This window comes from Triticum aestivum, chromosome 1B (assembly GCF_018294505.1).
Source record: "Triticum aestivum cultivar Chinese Spring chromosome 1B, IWGSC CS RefSeq v2.1, whole genome shotgun sequence".
Lineage (NCBI taxonomy): Eukaryota > Viridiplantae > Streptophyta > Magnoliopsida > Poales > Poaceae > Triticum > Triticum aestivum.
This window is the reverse complement of record NC_057795.1, coordinates 319,849,142-319,857,541: the sequence shown is the minus strand read 5'-3', so window position 1 is coordinate 319,857,541 and position 8,400 is coordinate 319,849,142. Positions and strand designations below refer to the sequence as shown.

Here is an 8,400-nt window from a genome sequence, read left to right as displayed (position 1 = left end):
CAGTCTGTCACTTTTATTTCTTTACCATCACAAGTTAGTACAACGCTTATTTTCCCTTACAATAAAAGATCATACATATTTAGGAGCAATTTTTATTTCTTTTTGCACCGATGACAACTTACTTGAAGGATCATATTCAATCCATAGTTAGATATGGTGGATGCACAAGTAGTATCTCTACCTAGTACAAAATTTTGGCTACCAAAAGATCTGAAGAAAGCAGCACATGTTAGAGGAACCATAATAATATAACTTCTATGCAAATATACCCAAACATAACTCATTACGTTGTCTTCCTTGTCCAGCTTCAACTAATTTGCTCAAGTTTGAAAATAATTAATGGGGCTCACAATCATAGAAGATGTCCAAGATAGTATATTTATATGTGAAATCTCTCTTCCTTCAATATTCTTTCATGAATTGTTCAAGTGACCAATGTTGTGTTTGCTAACTTTCAATAAATGTTACCACCTATACTTCTTATATGTGAAGTCATTACTCCCCATGGGATAAGCATATGAAACACATATAGTTTCAGATTTATCATATTCAATTCATTCAACCATTTACTCATAGAATATAAGTGAAGCTAGCATGAGAGTAAATGACAAACTACTTCAAAAGGATATAAGTAAAGATCAATGAGTAGTCAAATAATTAACTAGCCATGGGAGGACTCTCTCACATTCAAGATTTCAGATCCAATGATTTTATTCAAACAACAAGTAAAATTAAAATACGCTCCAAGAAACACATATCACGTGACGAATAAAAATATAGCTCCGAGTAAGGTAAACCGACGGTTTTGAAGACGAAAGAGGGGATGACTTCCGGGGCATCCCCAAGCTTAGGTGCTTGAGTCTTCCTTGAATATTGTCTTGAGGTGCCTTGGGCATCCCCAAGCTTATGGTCTTTCCACTCCTTATTCTCCTCATATCGATATCTCACCCAGAACTTGAAAACTTCAATCACACAAAATTTAACGGAACTTCGTGAGATGGGTTAGTATGATAAAGAAATATCATTCACTTTGGTACTGTCAAGATAAGATTCATAATTGTTCTCACACAATGCCTACTATACCATATCATTTCTAAAATTTATATTGAGCAATATAAGCCATAGAAACTAGAAAACAAGCAAACTATGCATTGAAAACAGAATCTGTCAAAAACAGAACAATCTGTAATGATCTGAACAACAACCATGCTCCTATTACTCCAAAAATTGTGAAAAATTAGGACAACCAAGGAAATTTGTATATCAATCTTGTGTAAAAATTCAGATCAATAGCACACTTCTGTGATTTTTGAAAATTATTTTATTGGGCGCAAGAGTTTCCTTTTTTTCAGCAAGATCCAATTAACTATCACCGTAAGCCATCCCAAAGGTCTTACTTGGCCCAAACACTAATTAAAACACCAAAACAAAATTACCACAAAGGTAATAATATGTATTTATTGAAAAATAGAACCAAAAACATAAAAATAAAATTGGGTTGCCTCCCAACAAGTGCTATTGCTTAATGCCCCTAGCTAGGCATGATATTTTAATGATACTCTTCCAAGCCCAATTTTGATGATATTTTTATTCATGGTGTTTTTACATCCGTGCCCCTGGTTCCTTTGCCATACTCATTCATCCCCACGCTCTACTTTTGCTCACTTTTCCCCACTCCTTTACCCGAAACCCTCAGAACTGGTCACAAACGATGGATGCCGCCGCGTCAGTGCTTTGATAGTTAACTCTGACGAGTGGGGCCACGTTGACTGTGTCGCCCGCTGGACCTGATGAGTGGGGTCGCGATGGACGATGCTGCTGTTAGCCCATTGGGCCGTGTTTAGACTGTTGGGTTGTGTGTGCGCCGCAACGATAGAAGCTTGTTCTGCACGCATGACATGTCCAGCTAGCCTGCTATGCATGCATGTAGCTAGCCTACCTGCATGCGCCGCTGCCTGCCACCACGATGCGCTGATAGGCCTCTTTTTCACGCGAGCCACCACGGACGCAGGGACGGTTGCTGTCGCTGGTTCGTATCATCTCGCATGCGTGTCTCCTCGATGTAGAGCATTGTTTCACACTTTTTGATCAACTCGCATATATTCAACGTGGCAAGTAAAACCTGTTGGCAATTAAAGTGGCATATCAATCAACGCGGCTCTTTTGAACGTAGCAAATCCAAAGCGCAGCCGGTGCCACTCCCCTTCCCTTCCCTTTTCCCTATTTAAACCAGCACCCCTCCACCTATTCTCCACAATCCAATCGCGCCGCCCCCTTCTCTTCTTCATCCAAACCCAGGGCACTCTCAAAGCGATGCGAGGATGCAGTACAACGGCCCCACCTTCGAGCTCCCACAAACCGTGCAGGAGAGACGGTATCCGACCAGCGTCGTCATGGAGAGGACGCTCCGTGTGTGGGCATTCTAAGGCTGAAGGGGTGCAAGGGGTTTGCCCAGTGGTTCCTCCATGCAGGCTTCACCCACCTCCCGGCGGGCTCACCGGTGATGTTACAACTGGAGGAAGTGCGTCCAAACTCCAGGACTCCGTCGATAGGGCTCACAGTCACCTTCACCAACAGATTTGATGCGTACTACCTCCTCGGCAAGGTGTTTTGGTGTGGATGCGAATTCATCGCATTCACAACCCACATCTTCACAAACTTTGACTACATCTTCCCCACCCGTGATGGTATGCACAGCCTCCCCTACTACATCAGCCAGGACGGCATGGAGAGGAGGAGCACTAAAGAGGAGGCACGGTGAAGATGGTGGTGAAGGCCCGGTCTCATGAGCTTGTCTTGCCCTAGGGTGTTAGGGCTTTTTATCTTTTATATATTTCTATCTTAATTATGTCATTGATTTTACCATGAACTTTTAATCTCTGTCGTGTTATCCCCTAAGAACTATGTTATGCTTGCTACCCTTATTTGATAGGGAACCCTATTTGATATGTCGTTGGTTATCTGTGTTTTGCTTGCTATTTCTATCTTATTTGACGTGAGATATCGTTAGATGGATATGGTGCTGTACACGAGCCCTTCTGTTAAATCAATCAATGAAAGGGTATCCCTCAATGAAAACCAGCAAGTTTTTGGGTTAGCCTTGTAAAAATGGTTGGAAGGTAGTCCATTCGTCTTGTTATATTCATGGTGTGTACTTGTGTAGGTCAAGTTTAAATGGCCCATTTAGAGTAGGGTCAAGTTTTCACACGCGTGGATAATGGACTAGTTGAAGTGTCAAAAGGGAAACTAAATCTAGAAAAATGAGCCATGTTGATGTTGAAAAGAAGAAGAAAAGCTAAATTTTTTTGAATTGTTGGTAGCCCTATTCCGTATATTGTATTATCAAAAACAAGCTTTTTTTTGAATTGTTGGTGGCCCTATTTAAACTAACTAGATGACACCTCGCGCGTTGCTGCGGGAATATATGCTAAAGACAAAATAATCAGAGGCTGCTTGAAATAGATGTTCAGGATAATAAAACATTCTTGCCGGCAAAAAAAAAAGGATAACAAAACATTCTTGAGAGAATATATGTTCAGGATGAAGCATGAAGTACAGAAAGGAAGCCGGTATGACGTGACAGCACAAAAAGGAAGCTCGCATAGGCATCATAATATATTACATTTGCTAAATAAAACAACCATTTTCCAGAAATTATGGTATAAAGATACATATGCATATACTGAAACAATGTCTCTACCGGGAACATAAACTATGATGGATTTCACACCTCCCCGGTAAACGAAGAACAGTCAAATGCTTAGAGTAATACAGTAGGGAGCATGTACGGAAAAGTATGATTTGTTTTGCCAAAATCACACAACTATTCAACGGAACAAAGTTCAATGGCTGTAAGTTTAGATAGAACACACACAGACACTATAATCTTTTAAGAAATATTTTTTTCATAATTCGTCTTAATCACAATGTACCTTAAGTACATATAGAAGGATGCTTTATCTTAGAAAGAAAGGTGCTAGATTCAAAGAAACACCAGAAGTTAGTGTGTGTTTTTAAACTATTAGCAAAAATCGTGTTAGCATAATAATAGTTTTACTTTTGATTGGTAATTATTAATTCCTACATTATTAGACAGAAAGAAAGAACAAACATGGTTAATAAAGGTGAAGATTATATCCGAAGATTAAAGAAAATTACAAACCTTTGGTGATCCTACATAAATAAATATGATATAATAGTATATGTGAACATACCAGAAAATGAGTAACCGTTGTTTCTTGATCCTTTATGTACAATTATTTCTTAACCACCTGATTCCAGTTGTACGTGACAAAAGGAAATGTACATAAAGGATGTCATATACTTGTAATAGCATGATGAAATTTAAAGGGAAAAATAATAATGAAACTGTGCAATCATTCAAATAATTGTACTAACCTGTTAGTGTGGTAGGGAAAAGGAGCCAATAATATGTACTGCTGCAAAGTAGCAACATCATGCATGGATCACATTAGTAAGCAACTGTAGGGACAATCAGCGGACAGTTTCATAGCGGCTTATTGAAACAGATGAAAACTGAATGTGACTTCTGTGGCCAAGCATAGATACATCTAAGTGCCTTGGTGACCATGGTAATCAAACAATTTAGCATATCTAATCCTGCCTAATAAATGGCAGTCACCGTCCATCCTTCATCCTCCTGGAAAAATAGATGTGGAGAGAGGCAGAGAGTAAAAAAATGGGTAAGAGAATATAAAGAGTTGCAGCTCAGTGTTGTTCACCTTCCTCCAGTTCTTCGCCTACAGACTCCATGAAGAAGCACTCGAGGAATCGCGGACCTAACATGAAGGCGCGGAGACCTGCAAACAAAAACAAAACAAAAAAAATCAGTGAACGGACAGAGCCTGATCCAAAAATTGGAAAACAACTTTCTTTTAAGGGCCTGAACAACAACCATCAGAATTTTTCAAGGACATAAAACATATTTGCCACTGATAGTACTCGACATCATCAGTAATCAAAATTAATTAGCCTCCCCAGAATTTGCATAATAACAATAGAATAGATGATTGCAAGATTTGAAATTAAGTCGCAAAAATGTTCTACGCCTGATTAATTGGGGGAGAGGAGGAGCAACAAATAACTCAAGGAAGTGGACAGCCGAAAGTAAAAAAAAAGGAGCACCTTCAGGTTGCCTTTCTTGTCGCTTCTACTATGAACCATCGATCTGCAGCAGAGCTTGCATGTTGCCCGGCGCCATGGATCATGCATGCTATACAGTTGTGCCGGTAGAGGGCACCCATCGATCTGTACCCGCGCTTGCACACTACCTGGCGCCATTGAGGGTGCCGATTGGTCCGCAATGTCGATGACACTGACGATGACATAACCAATCGAGGCAGTCAGAAGCGGTGATGCCCAGTGAATCGGCTACCTTTTCCACCAGTCCAACACCACCGTGGATCCCTGCCGCTAATTAAATCCCCGTTGGATTTGACACCTTGTAGTTCCAGCCATGGAAGCAGGCCGAAGCGACAGGTGAAGGGAGATTGGGAATAGGAAGAATAAGAAGCGGAGGAGCCATATAATATTGACTGGGATCGAAAAAGACATGGAAGGGGAAAGGCTAGAGGGAAGAAGACGAATATGAGCAAGGAAAATCAACCGGCCAGGGATTTGATGGAGAAGCTGAAGAGGCCGGAGGCTGCGGACGCTCTATGAAAAATATCGTGAGGATGAGGTTGCACGCCGAAGCTCTGTAGCGCTCAATCAGGGAGACACAGGATGCTCGTGAGGCCAGGTTGTGGTGGGTCCTTAGCAATTAACCGAAGCTTATGTGGCAGGGGTGCTGTAGTGGTTGGTCCCATATGTAGGTCACTAAAAGAATGCTGATGTGGCAGGTGTGCTGAGGTGGATAGCTTGCATGTTAAGAGAAATATGATAGTGGGGATGAACTATTTAGATATTATAGATAAGGAGGCTGGGCAACTCACCTCCTTGGTTCTCCCTCGATTGGGTCTTCGTTGACCGTTGGATCTAGTCATCTAGAGTGTCTGAGCCGTGGGATCTTTACCTGCTGTCAAATCTGATTTCGCTTAGCGGTTTTCGCTGTCCAATGATTGGTGGGCTCACGCCGCGTGTTTATTGGCTGGGTTGATCGATCTCAGGTGGAAAAGGCTTTCGCCCAATCCCAGCGCGCGCTCCGCTCCCAATCCTGGTAGTGGGGTTGCTGCGCCATAGCCCACACCCGCACCAACCTAGCCACTACACCTCTCCTTCCTCCCTCCCTCGATAGCGCCGCACCCCCTTCCTCCTTCCTGCTCGCCCGGATAGCCACCGGCCGCCGCATCCCTTCTCCCCCTTCCTCCTCCTTCCTCCTTCCCGCTGGCGCCCCTCGCCTCATCCTCGGATGCAGGGGAGGGGCCTCCCGCATGGACGGTCGGGTCTTCAAACTGAGGGGTAGAGGAGTAGGGGAGGGCCAAGAAGCCGGCGGTGGGGGTGGAGCAGCCAGGAGGGCCAAGAAGCCAAAGGTGGGTGTGGAGTAGCCAGGAGGGCCAAGAAGCCAAAGGTGGGTGTGGAGTAGCCAGGAGGGCCAAGAAGCCAGCGATGGGGGTAGAGGAGCAGGGGAGGGCCAAGAAAGCCGACCAGGAGCACACCACTGTAGGCGTCAAGGGAACCGTGGACAAGCCGCCGGGAGGAGAAAGCTCCCATTCTAAGGAGGAGACTACGGCACAGGTGTGTTTCTTCCTATTTTTCTTCCCCCTTTCCTCATCTTTCCATGACGACCTACAAAACTTTCCAGGTGGTGTTTTGGAATCTAGATTGATTTGGTACTGTACGTGGTGTGCCCTTTCCAGGAATATCTGATGTGTGTCATGACACAATCAATTGTAGAGGTAAAGATTGCTCTCTCTGGTTCTAACAACATTTAGATTTCATAAATTGATTGCTTATATCATTGTCAAAGGTTGGGAAGCACGATGCTCAATTAGTGGACTGCCTCTTGAGAAGAAGCTTGTCATATGTCTCTTCGAGCCGCAGGGGCTAGGGGCCTTGGAAGAGCACGGGGTTTGACACAGACATCGAGGAAGTGCAGGGTAATACTCTTATATGCATGTGTTGTATCAGATGCTCGTGTTTGCACTGTGATCGAATTGTCGCTTGCGATGCCCCTCTTTTGCCATGCCACCGACACGTGGGAACCCGGTATCCGGGATCACCCCACCTTCTTTTGCATGTTCCGTACGTCCACACTTTCTTTTGCACCGACATCTCGACGAGTTGTCGGATCATCGAAATGTTGCCGTGGCACCATTTCCGTTGTCGTTGCCGTGGCACCCCTTTCGTTCCGCCATGGCGACCAAATGCTTCATAACATGCTCATGTCAACATTTTTATAAAATTGCATAAAACTTGTTTATGTCATCCGCATCATGATAACAACATTTGAAATGTTTAAATTGTTGTTGCATTAAATTGCTAAATAACATGGGGATTTTCCGGAATTGTTGTTTGTGTTTTCGGCCTCATTTAAACTTGCCTAAATAGGTAGTTTAATTATGCTTCACCCCTTGCCATGTTTAATAACATTTAATATTGTTGGGTACATAACCGAGAGAGAAACTAAATAATGGATGTGGTGTCTCGTCAATATGCAACTCGTTGCATATTGAGCTCCACTTAATTTGTAGTATTGTTTGTGCATATTGCCATGCCATGCCTCATTAAATCGGACATGCATCATACTTGATTGTGCATCATGCCATGATTATGCTCGTGTGTTTACCATGTTGTTTCCCCCTTTCCGGTTTGCTTCTCTCGTTAGCTTTGGTTTCGTTCCGGAGTTGTGAGGATTCGCTCGACTACGTCTGTTTGTCTTCTTCTTGGACTCGTTCTTCTTCCTTGCGGGATCTCAGGCAAGATGACCATTACCCTCGATATAACTTCTATCTTTGCTTGCTAGTTGCTTCGTTCTATCGCTATGCTGCGCCACCTATCATTTGTTTACCAAGCCTCCCAAATTGCCATGTCAGCCTCTAACTTTTTCACCCTTCCTAACAAACCATTGCTTGGCTATGTTACCGTTTTGCTCAGCCCCTCTTATAGCGTTGTTAGTTGCAGGTGAAGTTGAAGATTGCTCCATGTTGGACCGGATTATGTTGGGATATCACAATATCTCTTATTTAATTAATGCATCTATATACTTGGTAAAGGGTGGAAGGCTCGGCCTTATGCCTGGTGTTTTGTTCCACTCTTGCCGCCCTAGTTTCCGTCATACCGGTGTTGTGTTCCTTGATTTTGCGTTCCTTACGCGGTTGGGTGATTTATGGGACCCCCTTGATAGTTCGCTTTGAATAAAACTCCTCCAGCAAGGCCCAACCTTGGTTTTACCATTTGCCTACCTAAGCCTTTTTCCCTTGGGTTCTGCAGACTCAAGGG

At 43.3% G+C, this 8,400-nt stretch overlaps 1 long non-coding RNA gene across 2 annotated transcripts; it reads right to left on the bottom strand.

Moving 5' to 3' along the window:
- Positions 1–3,577: 3,577 nt before the first annotated feature.
- Positions 3,578–5,762, bottom strand: LOC123121656 (uncharacterized). Of its 2 annotated transcripts, XR_006459818.1 has the most exons (4): positions 5,146–5,762; positions 4,743–4,820; positions 4,399–4,660; positions 3,578–4,271 (listed from the first exon to the last, which is right to left on the bottom strand). It is a non-coding gene; the product is annotated as an uncharacterized lncRNA (long non-coding RNA). The 2 variants fall into 2 exon arrangements; XR_006459817.1 differs by having other exon boundaries at positions 4,399–4,820.
- Positions 5,763–8,400: the final 2,638 nt, after the last annotated feature.